Below are 15,934 nucleotides of genomic sequence, written 5' to 3'. Positions count from 1 at the left end.
TTTTAAAACGTAGGGAGAAGTAAGGCAGAGCAGTGAAGAGGAGCCTACCTTGGATGCCACGGAGCACCTCGTCTTGGGCCCTGGGAGGGGATGCTGCCTGGCTGYTTCTGCTGCACAGCCACCTTTCTTCCTGGCTGTTCCGCAGGAGTTTGCCAGACACTRAGCGGGAATTGCCCATGGAGGGTGGGAAGCCACGTTCCTGGGGAAAGACAGAGCTATGGGCATTAAACGGCAGTGCAGAATCAAGGAATTAAATCACAAAGATATTCCCGGCTTCCCTGCGACACCTGCTAAWGGGACAGGGAAGGAGCCGGAGCCGGTCCCCGGGGAGCGGCGGCTGCAGCGCTGAGGGGAGGCCTGCACGGTCTGCAGCAGCTCTGCTGAGCAGCAGGGACGGTGCAATGCTGCTCCAGGCTGCTTCCGGGCCTGCTTTTCCGATTTGAAATCCATACTGAAAGTTAATAGTGCAACTGTTTTGGATCAAGCCTTTTCTGCTCGCTCTCCGTGCAGATCCTCCCCTGCCTTCCTGCTGAAACAGAGTATTTCATTCTCTAGGGGTTGCAGTGAGGAAGGAGACTGCTGAGCGCAAGTTGAAGGAGGTTACCTAGGCCACTCACAGCAATGATTTAGAAAATAYGCTGTCCTCCTGAAGGACAGGGAGGAATCTGAATGCACTGGTGTATTGCARTCACTGGAATCTGAATTCACAGCTTGGCCAGAGACACTGTCATTTAACCCCAAATCCTTCCACCTCCTGCCTGTGAAGTGGAAGTGATAAAAACAAGAATTGCCAGGGTGGCTTCTGCACGAGGCCATGTCCCAGCCTGCCAAGCCCATGTGCTCTCCCCACACCACCACGTGCCTCAGCACCGGTGTCTGCTTTCCATACACGCTGATATTTCTGCTTTTCTGACTATACCTGCAGCTGCTCCACATCTAGGCTGCTACCCTGCTATGATATACAAGCCATGATTGGCATTAAGCTCCAAACAGTATTTTCATTGTAAGCACCTCTGTTCAGTCCTTACAYGCGAAGTAATTTAGGGCAGAATTTTATGCGACAAACACATGGTATGTGTGAATTTTCAGTAACAGTCCACATGAAAACATGGCTAAATTAATCAGATATTTAATGTAATTTAGCTGTTGTCTCTGGCGATAAATAACACGCCTCTTACATCAGCCCCCCACCTCTCTCCAGTTCTCCCAGCACTCGGAATTACCGAGGACATTTCCCTGTGGACAAGTTCTTGCTCCTCAAACCTCAGACAGCTCTTGCTCCTCAGTGGGGTTTYCCTTCGCCCCGCAGCTCCCCGGGACACAGGAGACCACGAATCCCATCTCCCGGCTTGGCACCCCCCAGGCAGCCCTGCAAAGCGAGGCTGTGCAGGGCCTGCCCGCCCCACGGAGCGGCCCGGGGGGCACAGGGCACTCACCCACACRTGCAGCCCCACGGCTGAATCCTGCGGTGGCCGAGCAGCGGCCGCGGCCTCCTCGGATGCGGCGCCCGGGTCGGAGCTCCCACGGAAAACGCACGGCTTCCGTACTGCAGAAACAACAGCTGCTTCAAAAACACGTTTSAAGGAATTATATTATACAATTATATCAATTACAATTGAAAGAATAATATATATATATAAAAATAATATTATTATTTGACAAAGCACACTTTGTGAGAAAGTCCACACCTTGGTTTTCGATGTCTCACAGACCTTTAATGCCTTCGGCCTTTTTCTTGGCGGGGGTTGTTTTTCAGTTTTGGTAATATTTCACTTACAGGAAGGTGGAAAATTGTATGCCAAAATATGCACTTGCACCATATTTCTTTGCGTATGTTCCAGGAAATGCCATACCCATGAACCGCTCTGAAATGTAATCCTTCAGACTGGAGCAATTCATGAGATGCCGAGAACAAAAAAAGCTTTTTCAGCAGGTATCGTTAATCAGGAAGCGAGTGCACGCCACGCTAGCATCCCCCAAGGGTTTCCAATGCTCAACAAGACTAAGGGCAGTTTGTTGCTTGCCTTGGAAAGCTGTCACAGGACAGACATCCTTACCCCAACTCCATTCTCACCTCCGCCAGGTCCAGCCACAAGTGTCACYGTCTCCGCATCGAGACCTTCGCTGGCTGCAGCCCAGGATGGATAGAGAGGAAAACTCCCCGTCTTGAACCCGGCCCCGCAGACCAAAAGTTCGCAGCGCGAGAAGCAATTCACACGAAGGGTAAACTGTGAAATGCAGCCCTCRGAGTGTCGGATTATCATTTTCTATCTGGTCCTGGGGAAGATGCCCTCCTTGGCTGCGCTGCCGCTTGGGGCCGAGGCTGTGAGTCACTTCCCACGTCTCCCGTAAGGCRGCTGTGGCAGCGAGGCGGTGGTGAAGCCGTGTGCTGAGCTTTCTGATACCATCCCACAGCTGGATCAGCCAAGGAAGGAAGGAAGGACACAGGGATCGCAGAGAGGCGGGTGCAGAGCGGGGCCCGGCACCGGGCAGGGGGACCCGAGAGCCCTGTGGGGGCGGCCGCAGCCTCAGCGGGCTCTTGGACGGCCTGGGGCCCCGCACGGCAGCCCCAACGCCGCGGCCTTCGGACAGCGTCCACCCAACAGCAGCCCCCAAAGCGCTGCAGCGTGGGGAAGGCGGCAGCCCTCAACCTTGCACCTTCTGGTTGCTCCTGGCACAGATGGGATTGGAAGGGATGGAKGGATGGCCCCAGGTTTGGAGTTGGGAGCAGTGGCGCTCGGCGGGCAGAGGTACCCACCGCTCCAGGGCTCAGCAGGAGCAACGTGGACACTTCCCCGGGCACCACGACCGCTGGAGCCTGCACATCTGCAAACGTCCCAATTTTATATGTACTTTTTAATTTACAAAGCTATTTTCAGTGCAAAGCTTTTCTTCTTGCACTATGAAACCTCTCCCCCTTTCACCTTAATGAGGGCCAGTCAGTGYTTGGAAATTTATCTGCTGCAAGGGAAAAGTGTACAAGAGTTTGGCTGAGGGTTTGTCTAGACAGGGGAGAGCTGCTGCTGCATGGAGAGCGCTGCAGCAAAGCACTGACCTCAGCAGAGACACTGGTGCAAAGCTATCTGTGCTTCCAGTTAACATGACTTTGAATTCAATAAATTATTCTACCTGGAAAAYCACAGGCAGAAATACCATTTTGCAGACAAAGCCCGAGAGAAAGGCTTTTCTGCTCTGGAAAAGTCAAGGCAGGGACCAGAAAGCACCTCCAGAAGTGCCATTTTCCCAATATCTGCTGTGTTGCTGGCAGCCTGCACGGACCAAGAGGACACACGCTCAAGACAACTGGTATCTCCTGAGCTCTCCCTGGTGAATCTAGCTGGTGTCACTCCTATGTCCTCAAGGAGATCTGAGGAGCAGATCTTGTCTCGCCCCTTCGCGYCCAGCCTGCAAATAGGTGGCAAGAGCCAGGGCACCAGCCCGAGATGCTTCCCATAGACRGGCACGGACAGGCAGCCTCGTCGCTCCCCACCCCGAGCACACCATGAAATTCACATTTTTTTCCAGGACAGCAGGACGTATAAATCATACAGCAAGGAAACACGGGTCCTTCTCCACCCGCTTCTTCCAACTGCCATGGCAATCTTTCAGGAACATGAAAGAACTGACCATATTTTTCTAATATAACATGGGAAGYTCCTATCCACGGTGCCCCAAACCAGGTGCTCAAACTGGGGCAGTTTTAATTAAACATAAGATGGACTTGCATAAAGAGAGCCCTCCCCTGCTGCCCACCTCGCAGCCTGGCACACGGCTGTTGCTGCAGGGAAGTCCATCGCAGAGGGAACTGCATGATGCTGATCCCAGATAAAGGGGATTTGGGCTTTCACTCAGCACTCAAGGTAACAGCTGGGGCACTTTCTGYATTACAGTAACCTTGCATTTTAGTACAAGAAGTCATCARCATCCCGGAATGCTAAAGGGAGCAKCTCTCCTAAATATTCACGGCTTGATAAAATATAGTCTAGAAATACTGCACATACCCTGTTTAGCCAATTACAAGATCAATCCATGATCTTTCTGCTACTAAAACTGCACACATTGATGAACAGAGAAATTCCTATTTAATCTATTAGCTGATCAGTATATTTTTAAGTGTAGTAATCGTTATTCCTACAGCCAGTGAGCGTGTGACTGCAGCCCACGCGGCAGAGCCTCGGGACGGGGTAACTGTTCAGCTGCAGATCTGTGAAAGCAGAAGGRATGACACAAATGTGCCCAGCTAAACAGCAGCAGGTTTTGAAAGCACAGATAGTTTCAGACGCGGCATCGTATGGGGGGAATGAGGAGGCACAAACAAGGAATCCAAATGGCAAATTCGAGAGCGCAGCACGACCGGGGTGCTTGCAGTGCCCTCTTCCCCAAAGGCACCAGAGCTTCAGGAGGTGCCCTGTGTCCACATTCAGAGGGAAAGAAGGGGAAATAAACAAAAATCCAGCCCTTTTGGAGGCACCTGACATGAGGGCTGTCGAAGGGCCGGACTGCCTGCCCTTCATCATCAGCCTGGGTTTAATTCCTGCTCTGCCCGGGGATACTGTCTCACCCAGCTGCCTTTCCCACCTGCAAAATAACATGATGGAAAATGCAGGGAGGCTTCCAAGGTGCCTCCATGCTCCAAGTCTAGAAGCCAGATAAGTACCTAGAAAAGCACCAGTATTTGCCATGAGAAAACTGGAAATGGGGGCATTTTCTCTCACTAGTTTCAAGTTGAGTGCCTTCTTGTTTTCCCGCCCCTTGCGTGCCCTTTTTCCCTGCCCTGCTCAGAGGCGCAAGGAGCAGCAGCGCAGGGGGACACGGGGCACCCTTTGCCACCCCCTTGGCCACCAGCAGCCGTTGCTGGCAGCGAGGGAAGGAAGGAATGAGGGAAGCAGAGGAACCAGGGCACTTTCCAGGCTCAGGTTGCCAGCGAAGCTGCTGCGAGTGACACTTTTTTGGTCCGGGYGCGCGTTTCCAGGATACCCTTCAGTAAACAACCTGCAAGTCAAAATGAAAAATTACAGCCCGAGTGCTTTTTTTTTTTTTCCCCCCCCCACCCTACCTCTTTTATGCGGCGTTACCTTCACGACTGCATTAGTGCATTGAGATGGCAGCGCTGAATGGGAGCGGGCTCCTTCTGCAGGCTGTCTGGGCAGCTCAATTACCGGCGCTAATTAGCGTTCCTTGGAGCTGGGCCGCTCCGAGCGACAGGGAGCCGTGGAGAACCGCTGTCCTGTAGGTGATGGGCGAGGGCCTGGCTCCTCTTAATTAAAAATTAGAAACGCCTTAAACAAAAAATAATAATTCACTGATTTATGCTATTATCCCAGGGTTGCCAGGCTGGGGAGAATAACACTGGTGGGGTATAAAAAATGGAACAGTTTTTACATGAATAGACCGGGGGATTAGAAAGGAGAGCGGGTTTATTATCTGTAACAGGAGAATGTGCTCGTAATGATGGCACAAAATAGTAGACACTTCTCCCCCCAGAGTTGGCATGGAGACCAGAAATAGGACACTTGCCTGAATGTGGGATGGGATTGCCCCAATTTATTTTAGTTTTTTAATAAGAGGGAGAGATAGATAATTACCAAGTCTGCTGCACAAATGGAAATTTCATAGAATCATTTYGTAAAATTTAACCAGGAATTTTATTGAGAGACAAAATCACACCTGGTCTGAGCGAGTGTCAGGATTGGGAACCAAATAAGCCAAATAATCAGTTAGTGAAAGCTGTTCTCACGCCAGCTACCCATCTCGCTCTGCGCCCAGAAATGGGCTCGGGCAACAGAAACTCCCCGTCACATCTCTGCACGCTGCAGTGGGGCCAGATCAGCAGTGTTTACTCATGCTCATCTTCATGTTATTCACCAACACATAACAAGGAAATATTTTAGGCTGAGCTTGCCAAAGACTGGGGGCCAGTGGGAGGGGAAAAAGGGATACGTGTGTATTTGTAATTATGAAATATCTTCCAAGACCAAAACATCTCAGCACTGCAACCCTGCAAGCTCATTGCTTCATTGCTGATTATAATGACAATGATTGCACACTAGACAGTAGAAAAAAACAAATGACTGAGCAAAATTCTATCCTAATAATAATGATCACTATTCAGAAACCTAATCAACAGCTGCAGGTAAAATCCTAGCTGTTAATTATGAAGCATCGAATATTCATTCCACAAGGTTATTCAAACCTTCCCCATAAAATTTTCTATATGCAAAATAACCAGCATAGTTGAATCATTATGGTTCTACTACAGATGCATTTACATTTACAGGTGTAATTAATACACCTGCCATTAAAGTTAACTCTATACAGAAAGGGGAACCAAACCTCGAGTTCTTCCAGGTGGTGGCTTCACCACCCTTGCTGCTCCCATTGCACTAACTGCATTTTCCTTTCATCATCCCSTATCATTTTGTAGGGTTTGCAGTTTGGTACCGCCCATTTTCKGAATTTTCAGCATTATTGAGGGTCCTCTAAATCTGATGTCTACAAGTGCCTCTGGATGACTGAATAATCATACAGCTACAGATAAGAAACAAAATACTGGGGGCAATCAGCTACTGCAATGACAAAACTGCTTTAGCAAAAACAGTGCACGATAAGATAACGTACATAGCAGAAAGCCACATGGCAACTCTGTGATCTACCACTGCGGTGGCAAATGATGAAGACGGTGGTAAAAGATGAAGACGATGAGGGCTCTCTGCTGCTCTTTTCCCACATACAGCCTTAATCTAACTTTCAGTGATATTAAAAAGCCGTTTGCTACTTATTTCTATTGCTCATAACTGTTTTTATATTCAGGAGAAGGAGGCAGAACATATTTCTCTTTTATAAACAGCAAAGTGCTTAGCTTTTAATGAGAGGATGTATTGTTTTGTTCTGACCAAAGAGAAAGAGTTGCTGAGTGAATAAGAGCATCATCTAAAGCCCCCCGAAATCAATGGAAAGATCCTCACTGACTTCTCCAGGCGTTGGATCAAGCCTCAAAAGAGCAGCTATTTCTCTCTGATACAGCAAGGAATCAATTCCCYCTCCCAGCGGTACTCTAAATAATTCAATATTTTGTCTCAGATCATTTCCTAAGAAAAAATGATGAGGATGTTGTTTAAGCGGGCGATACCCCGAAGTGACAGAGTTTACAACCCGTTCAGCCATGTAAAATCCCCCGTGCTCTGCTGAATCTTGAGCAGCTCCTGCACCGGGACAGCTCTTTGAATGAGCAGAACTATTTTTCTGTGCAGTGAAATTATGAGCTTCCCCCCCGCCCCACACACACACACTTGCATCATCTCTTTTTGGTGCACACAGAAGGGCGAAAACTGCATTGCTGATTGTGTCACCAGTTACCAACAAAAAAAAATGATGCTTTAAATACTCTCCAATATGCTAAAATAAAGCACCCAGGAAAACCCATCTTATTTAGAGCTTAATTAGAGCACATAAAAAATAATATATATATATATATCCCACCAAAAAGCTGACAAGTGCTACACAGAGGAACTCAGTACCACGAACTGCACCAAATCCCAGCTAGTATTTTCTCTCCTGCCACAATTGCACAATTTGCAATAACCCTTTCTAGAGGTGGGGGGGAAAATAAAGGAAAATCCCACCAGGAAGCTGCCTAGCAAGAGCTGAGGACAGTGCAGGGTGAAACGGGTGCTCTGGCCGCTCTCCCGCTTCCCTCTCGCTCCTCATGGAGCTGCACGGGCGGGAGCGTCGCGGAGGCGGCAGCTCTGGCACATCTGCCATCCCCATCTAAAGCACTGWCACGTGCTCAGGCAAAACTAAACCTATGCAAACTTCTAATCTGTGAAAAAATAGCACTAGATGAATGCACTCCAGGGCTTGCCACTGTTACTTTTACACTGCGGTGAATTAAGTTGCCTATTTTGAAAGAAAAAGGCTTTCAAAAACATACAAATACACCATTAACTTTATATTTTTTCATATAAGCACCTTTCACAAACCTTCCATCTCAGATACCTCCTTCCAAACTAATTTTTGATTGAACAACTTGCTATTGCCTGGGATCTGTCARAAACAGTATTTAACACACCTTGGACAAAACAAAACAAAAAAATCACACAGCTCAGCTCTTTGATTTGGTGTGTGTACCTACAAGCATGACTTAATATCAGCATCATTCAGTCCCTTCAATTGCCATGGCAATGCTTTTGCAAGCAGCTTCTAAGGCTACGAGCAACAATTTGAATGCCTTGTTTTAATTAGGATCCAAGTTAAAAAAAGGGAGGGGGAGAAAAAAAAAAGAAARAAAAAGGAAAAGAAAGAAAAAGCAGCTCTCCTTTCTGCAGATTTTAACACCCTTTGAAGCGGTGCCTCCAGGCACCCGGGTTGTTGTGTCCCCTCCCCGCTGCCTCCCTCGGGGACCTCACAACCCCCGAGCTCCGGTGGCCCCTGCACTTCCATTCAGTGTCGCTCCGGGTGCTCCTGCGAGGACCCTTGTTAGGCCGGGCTGAATAGACACTGGGACTATCTGCAGCTTGAAGGCCTCCAGCGATAGCGCAGAAAAGCCCTGCAAACACAAAAGTATCCCAGGAGCGGCGGCTGTCAGCGTAATCAAGCAGCTATGCCACAGGACCGCGCCACCGAGCGCCCGGCTGCCAATTTGCCAGCTATTAAGCACTGGTAATTAAGCAGTTTCTGTGACTTTCCTTTCCCGGGATGCACCAACTCTCCTTTTCCATATGTCCCTTTTCCCCAGAGGGGCTTTGCTGCCCTCACAAGTTCAAGCTGGGCAGATGGCACTGGGCTTTGAGCAGCCAGCACCAGGCCTGAACAAAGGAGAAGCTTCGGCATGACATTCCCAAAGGGGCAGGCCTGGACCCGCATCCATAGGCACCCTGGAAGCCCCACAGCACTTACGCARGTTGAGCTCCAGGAGCCACATCTGGGAGTCACCCTGGTCCCGGGTCCTGCTGGTGGCCACAGCCCCCAGGGCATCCGGGGAACTCGGCCTCGCGCCGACCGCGAGGAGGACCAGCATCGGGGCCCCAAGAGCCACTTCTCACAAGCAACTTGGAATAGGAGGCTCAGCACTTCAACTTCTTTAAGTCCCTGAAAATTCCTGCTGGAACTGCAAAGAAGGATTTACTATTGACTCATGTATTCAGGGGTGTCGCCTCAGCAAAACGCAGCCTCACACACGGCATTAAAGGCAGTGAGTGACAACTCGCTCATGCAGGCACGCTATGAACGCAGCTTTCACCTCAGCACGATGCTCTCAAACGCCACCGCTTGACACACCACTGACCCCCTTCMACGTTAGGGATATTTGTCTCCATGGCCTTGATCACGCAGAGCCCACAGCTTCCCACCCGCACCTTGGATGGCTCCCGCCGCTCCTCCTCCTCGGATGGCTCCCGTGGGACACACGGGGACGCAGGACACCGAGTGCTTCCCCGCCGCCGGCTGCCACCCGCCTCCTCCTCCCCGTCGCCAGCGCGGCCAGGCGGATGCCTCGCTCATCCCTTGCCCTGAACCACTGCCATATTCTATACATTTCCATTACCTCAGATTAACACATGATTACGGGAGCTGCCAAGGCTGGGAATAAAAACAACTTTCCACACACTGACAAAGCTCCATCCAACGTCAGCGAAGGCCTCACCTCCCTTTAAGAAATCCCCTTGCATCTTCCCACAAGCTCTTCAGCTGGCACAGCACACAGAACCTTCTGGAAGCACTTGGAAGGCAAACGCTTTGCCAAAGCGGGGCAGAAAGAGCGGCCCGGCTGGGAGCAGACAGGACAGGGACCTGCACAGCAAGGTCCCCCATGATGACAGTCGTGCTGCTTCCGTGGGGCTGCCTCCATGGGGCAAAGGCGAGATGCGCTCTCGGCCGAGGTGTCTCCCAGGTTTCCCYGCAGCCGGCACAGGAGAACCGCCACACACGGAGCACAAGCATCTTACTACGAGCACCAGGTGCAGACAGGCCGAGGAAGCCCCACCAACTGATCACACCTGGTCGGGCGTCTGCACCCTCAGGGACAACACCCCACTGAAGCTCCATGCAACTGAGCTAGAAGCACATCGTGGGGCACAACACGGCTTTTCTTCCCGTTTTCAGCCTCTCATTCTTACGCAGTCTATAAGAGGAGGTGATAGTAAATAAAAGTCAAGTTGCCCTAGATTGGCTAATTCTCTAGCTTGCAAATTCAGTTCAAATTGTTCTTTTCAATGACTTGGTTAAAGTTATGGCTTGCCTCATGGAAGCTTTTGCAAAGTACAGGTAGTTACCCATGTACATAAAGAACCACCATGTCTGATCAGAGAAGAACTGACCTTCCTTTTTCATTAAATGCCCTTTATGCTCTTTCCTTTAATAATAATAAGTTTTCTTCCATCATCACACGTGTCCCCTTCTGCATCACGCTCATTCCTAGGACCTGTCACCAGAGAAAGACCCATCCCACAGCTATGATGCTTGCTTAGAGCCACCACCCTTTGCCTAACGAGTTCAACAAAATAGCACAAAACACAGCAACTGCTCCCACAACTAGAAAGTTTTCTCACCTTATGTGCTTGTCTCGTTAAAAAGGGCTATGAACAAAATTGGTTCCACTTAGGAAACGTGCAACATCCTTCTTTCGTAATTATTTTTCCTCAATCACATCATATCCTTTCTGAGATGAGAGGAACRTACCATATTCAGGACCTTCTACACCCCAAACCTGCTGAGCTGTAACTCAACTTCCCCAACATCTGCTACTCAGGCTTGTATCYTGGGGGGGCAAATAGTCATACTGATTACTGCACACTTGGAAACCTGCTCATTTTGGGGAAACTGGGACTAAAAAAAGCTGAACCAAATATTTCCCTAAATTTACAAAGGGACTTGACTCTTCTCTGGCTGTACTTTAAATCTGTTTCAGTTGTCTTCCAAGAATTTATTCCTGATTTACAGCACACTTAAGATGAAACTGTCCATCTGACTCTAGTTATCAAGAGAATAACATTGATCCTGTGGGGAGTCAGAAGGGGAATTAAAAATGAGTAAAAGGAGCCATCTCAGCTGACTGGACACACTTCAAAATTTTTCTCTCTGTATCCTACATTTGCTCTTTATTAAAACAAAAAATAATAATGCAGTGTTTACTTAGGGCATGGGGTAGCTGTAAAATTTAATTTATCGCTGTAGCTTAGCTTGCTGAGATTTTTAAATAAAAGGCCCTATAAAAATGCAAAGTTTTCCATAAAGAAAACCTCTCAAAATTACCTAACTTCCTGCTGTTGTGTTTTACCTTACAGGAGGAATGGCTGGGCACTGATAACAGTCCTGATTCAGCAGATYACTTGGAGAAAAGCACATGCCGAAGCACGCACGGATATGGTTGACTTAGGATGGACTGAAATAGTTGCCCTCGTTGACCATCTACTTCCTTGTTGCCTCCCCCAGATTACTAGGGACTCCTTCCTTCCCACTCACTCTGATTTTCAATGGCACTTCTAGGCAGTCAGATAGATTTTGAGGCCTTATTTAATACCTTACTTCAGGAATATCCTTACGGATCCAATGGAGTTGCCTTACTGCACTGTGCATTATTGATTGTGAGTAATAATTACACCCAGGATCACTGATCTGGAAAAGGAAGATTCCCTCACTCCAAGCTGCATTGCCAGGGATTTGCCCCAGGGTGCAACACACGCAGGTACACGGTGGTGCAAAACACAAACACTGTGTTTCAAGTAATTGTTCCCTTGTTTCCCGAGTCAATAGGTATCATTAGATAAATACAGACTGTTATGAGCTCATATTTCCCACATATCACCTTATTTCTAACTCAAATACAGGACATGGCAGAGATTGAGCTTTGTTACCCACTATTAGCCCAAGGCGGTGGGACGGGCAAGCGAGTTTTCATGGAAAGGCAGAGCACACAGAAGCACGAACAACTGGAACTACAAGTGATATTAGTGGTGTGTTGTCAGAGGGATTTCTCTTTGGATCGTAGTTCAGACAGTTGCCTTGATGCAGTGGAATGAAAAATCAGCACCCAATGTGCCTAGAGACAAACCACAGAACTGTCAAAAAAAACAAAACAAAAAAAACCAACAAAAAAACCCAACCCACTTCTCTTTTTATGTCCCAGAATCTTGAATTTCAAAAATCCCCACTTGCCCACTACACAAAAAAAAACAAGCTTGCACAGTGCAGAGCTGTACTACAGAAAATAAGACACCTGCCCCAGAAAAACACCAAAGCTGGACATTTCTGTAGCAATCCCTTTGCCCAGGTRTATGCCATGGCGCAGCAAAAGAGCAAAGAAACAGAAGTAGTAGCTTGGGATGGGAAYGTGAGAGGCACACAGAGAGAAAACCCACTCGGAGTCTGTACATTTGGCTACACCTCACTAAAATCCCCGCCCGCCTTCACTCCATGGGGTTGCTTTCCCGGTACAAGGACGCCCCTCCAGCGCATGGATTTAAGTGAAGAACAAGCAGTGCTGCAATGCTACAAGGTGCTGCAAGGTCTTTGCTCCCTAACACTGCCAGCAGTTCAAGAGGGGAACATTSTGCAGCTGAATGAATTCTGAAGGCACTTGGTGAACATACTTCAGGTGACTGGGTAGTCCTGAAGAGGCTCTAAGAACAACCAAAATAATAAATATTATCCAAAACTAATTTTTTTTTATTATTTTTCATCTCTTTTTGACCATTTAATTGTGAGCGGACAAGTTGCTGGACATGCTTTCTGTCAGTAGGTTGTTTGCCAAGYAGAGCAAATCAAACTGTCTACCAGGAGAGCCCTGGAATGGAAACAGCTGAAGAAAAGAATTCCCAGTCATAAAGAATTGAGGACTTGAATCAAAAGGAAACGTTTTCTGTCTTAATAAGTTTACAGAATCTGAGATCCTAGAAGAAAAGGAGAATTCCCTTGTTAAATACTTACCATTAAATCGCTGCAGGGACTTCCACCCTAAGTAATGTCCCGGATGGAATTAAAGAACAAGAGTTACAAAAGCAATTGCTTCTGACACCAGGGTGCCCAAAACGCCCGCAAGTCAAAAACCCCACAGAGAGGCCATTAAAGGTGGAAGTATCTTCTCTCTCTGAACACACCTTTTCCCTCTTGTTTCTCTCTCTTTCATTAATGTTTATTAAATGACTTCCTTACATATGAAAACTTAAGATATTGGGACAAGTTTTTAAAGGCTGGAAACCAAATGTTCACATTTAAATATACAGCTTGATTTTCGAAAGGATAGATTACCATTAATGAAATTAAAGCATCGGCCTCAGATTAAAAACAAAGATTTTGCAAAGTTGTAGTTTCTTTTTAGAGAATTTTATAAGATAACCCTGTATTTTTGATGTTTTCTTCTTCCCTGCCTTTGAAAATGAAGGCACAGAAAGCAGGGAGGAAGAAAGAAGTTTTGTGAGAACCGGAGCTGAGRGACTTAAAGGCCTTTTAAACAAGTAGGAGGAAACTTAGATGTTCTATCAAAATATATTAAGTAATTTTTTTTTAAACATAAAAATTAGCACACCAAAATACTACCACCATCCCCCAGGAACTATCAAGCAAACAGAAAAAAATCCCTCAAAACACAATTTTCACACTTAGGTATGAATGCACTTGAAAAACTGTAGCTGACCACAGCACCACACAACAAAACATCCCACAACAAAAAGAGGCAAGTGAGAGGGAGTAAAGGGGGTTATTGGACCTCTTACCAGGTGATGGTTGCCTGAACAAGAGTTTGCTCACTCAGAGCCCATCTGAGCTGCACAGCCAACAGAAGCTAGACAAGGCATTCAGGATGCCCAYGAACATCAAAGACCTATCTTTCTATGCTACCTCAGAAATTCATTSATAATAGTTTTTCTTGGTTTACCATATCCACCAGTCTGTTTTCCCATCACCTTTCCTAATGTTCAAAGAACTCATCGGCCTCTTCTTTGTTCATTCCTGAATGAGGAGGAGCAATGAGAAGAAACCCAATGGAGATACTGGTCAAGATATCAGCAGAGGATCACTAAATCCAACCACTTGGCCTGACAAACTACATGTCAGGTCATGGGCAGCAAGACCATATTCCAACTGGTACAGATCATCCAAAAAGAATGTTAAGTTCTGTTTATTTCTACAGAAAAAAAATAACAGAAAGAAGGAGAAAGTGTTGAGGAAGCTGACGGAGGAACCTAGCAAGAATGACTCATGTTTTGGTTGTAGTCACAGGTCGCTCTGGCAACCATGGGAGATTCCAGGAATACTTTCACCCACAGCCCTTGCAAATCACAAAGCCTAAACTTGTCTGGAATATGTTTAAGTTTCATATAGCTCAGGCACACCTCATTGTAAATAGTCTTGTGTCAGTTTTAATAGAAATACTTGTTCTTAAAACAAGTCCAAATAAGGCTGTTGGAAAGAAYGGAGTCAAGAAAACGAAGTCTTCACATAATTCCAGTGGACTGRGAATTTCCATGGCCTTCAGACCCCAAAGCTGGCTCATAGGCAGCAGCCTCTGACACAGCAATGCCAGTGTTACAGGCCAGAAAGATGGAAGAGAACTGGGAACAGGGCTTAGGCCTCCATAATGTTTCATGTTTCATGAGTTTTAGATGGCCCTGTTTTTGTTTTGTCAAGATGCCCCCCAACACACAGCAGGAATTAACACACCCTGAAATCACACTCCCTGAGCAAAATGAGGAACTTTCTCTCTTGTCAGAAGGACCAAAACTGGAGTTTAAGAGTTAAGAAGCTAGTAGGCTCTAAGTTCTGCCTTTTCCAGGGATATTTCATCCCACTTTCCCATAATCCAATCTCCTCCACAGTCGATGGGCGAGTCCAAAATTATTCTGACAGCCCMAGGCATTGCCTAGGACACAGTGCAAGAATCGGTCTAGGGCTTGTTCCGTCTCCATTAACCTGACTTCTTTTTTTCTGTTAATATCTTATCTACTGAATGGTTACTTCCCCTGACCTCACTGGGGAGCCAGGGAGATTTTGTTTCTCCATTGACTGACTAGGAAGCACCAGTGTGAGAAGAGAGGGGGAAGAGATTCCCATTGACCGCGGGTCTCTCCTTGTTGCTGTGGCATAGAAAGAACTGGGTCAAAACACCACATCACAGAAAACCCTTCCTACCTTCAACTCCAGTCATCCAAGGACCATCTTAGCCTCCAGCTCTCCACCTTCTCAGGCCATGGTTTTTGCCGCTCGAGTGGTGCTTGGTCAAGTGGACAGAAACTCACGTTGACGGGCACTGACCCACAGAACCACCGTGTGGCCTCCTGGCCCACAGACCCAACATGCAGCAGATGCAGAAAACAGGAACCACACTCCTTGACACTCACTCTTCCRAGGATGAGGCACTTGGAAACAGATCTTCACTATGCTTAAAAGCAAAAGCTGCTCAGCACTGTTGGTCCTAACCCCTTACAAGCACTCAGAGCTTCAGCTTCACGAGCTGTCTCRGTGTCAGCCGTCAGGATTAAGCCCTAGATTTGCAAGGCAAATAAAGCACACAAAAGAATGGACGTTTATCTATATAATTTGGAAAGGTAAGATGATATAATTGAGTATCAATCACTGCTGAAAGCAAAACAGAAGGGCAAAATGAAAGGACTCCACCTGCTTTTAATTTGAACCCACAGCACAAGGGAGAAGTTAAAACTCAAATAGGTAGACAGACTCCTTTGAAAAGCAAGGTCTGGGCGTGAACAAAAGAAAGAGGCTTTTCACTTACCTCCTGTGGTATCAAAGAGCCCATTAAAAAACAATAAAATATTATGAAGCTTTTTTCTTTGTGAAAAAGTGCAATTAATATCCTTCAGCGGATGATTATTGATTTTTATAAAGCAATTTACAGGCTTCTAAAGTCATGATTATTCAACCCTCTGGGTGTCAGAAAGGAAGAGCTTTCAGAAGTAAGAACTGCATGCTCATTTCCACATCAGCA

This window comes from Nothoprocta perdicaria, unplaced genomic scaffold (genome assembly GCF_003342845.1).
Source record: "Nothoprocta perdicaria isolate Ctin4 unplaced genomic scaffold, notPer1 scaffold_34, whole genome shotgun sequence".
In the NCBI taxonomy this organism is placed as follows: Eukaryota; Metazoa; Chordata; class Aves; order Tinamiformes; family Tinamidae; genus Nothoprocta; species Nothoprocta perdicaria.
The sequence above is the reverse complement of the archived record's forward strand: the minus strand, read 5'-3'. Positions refer to the sequence as shown.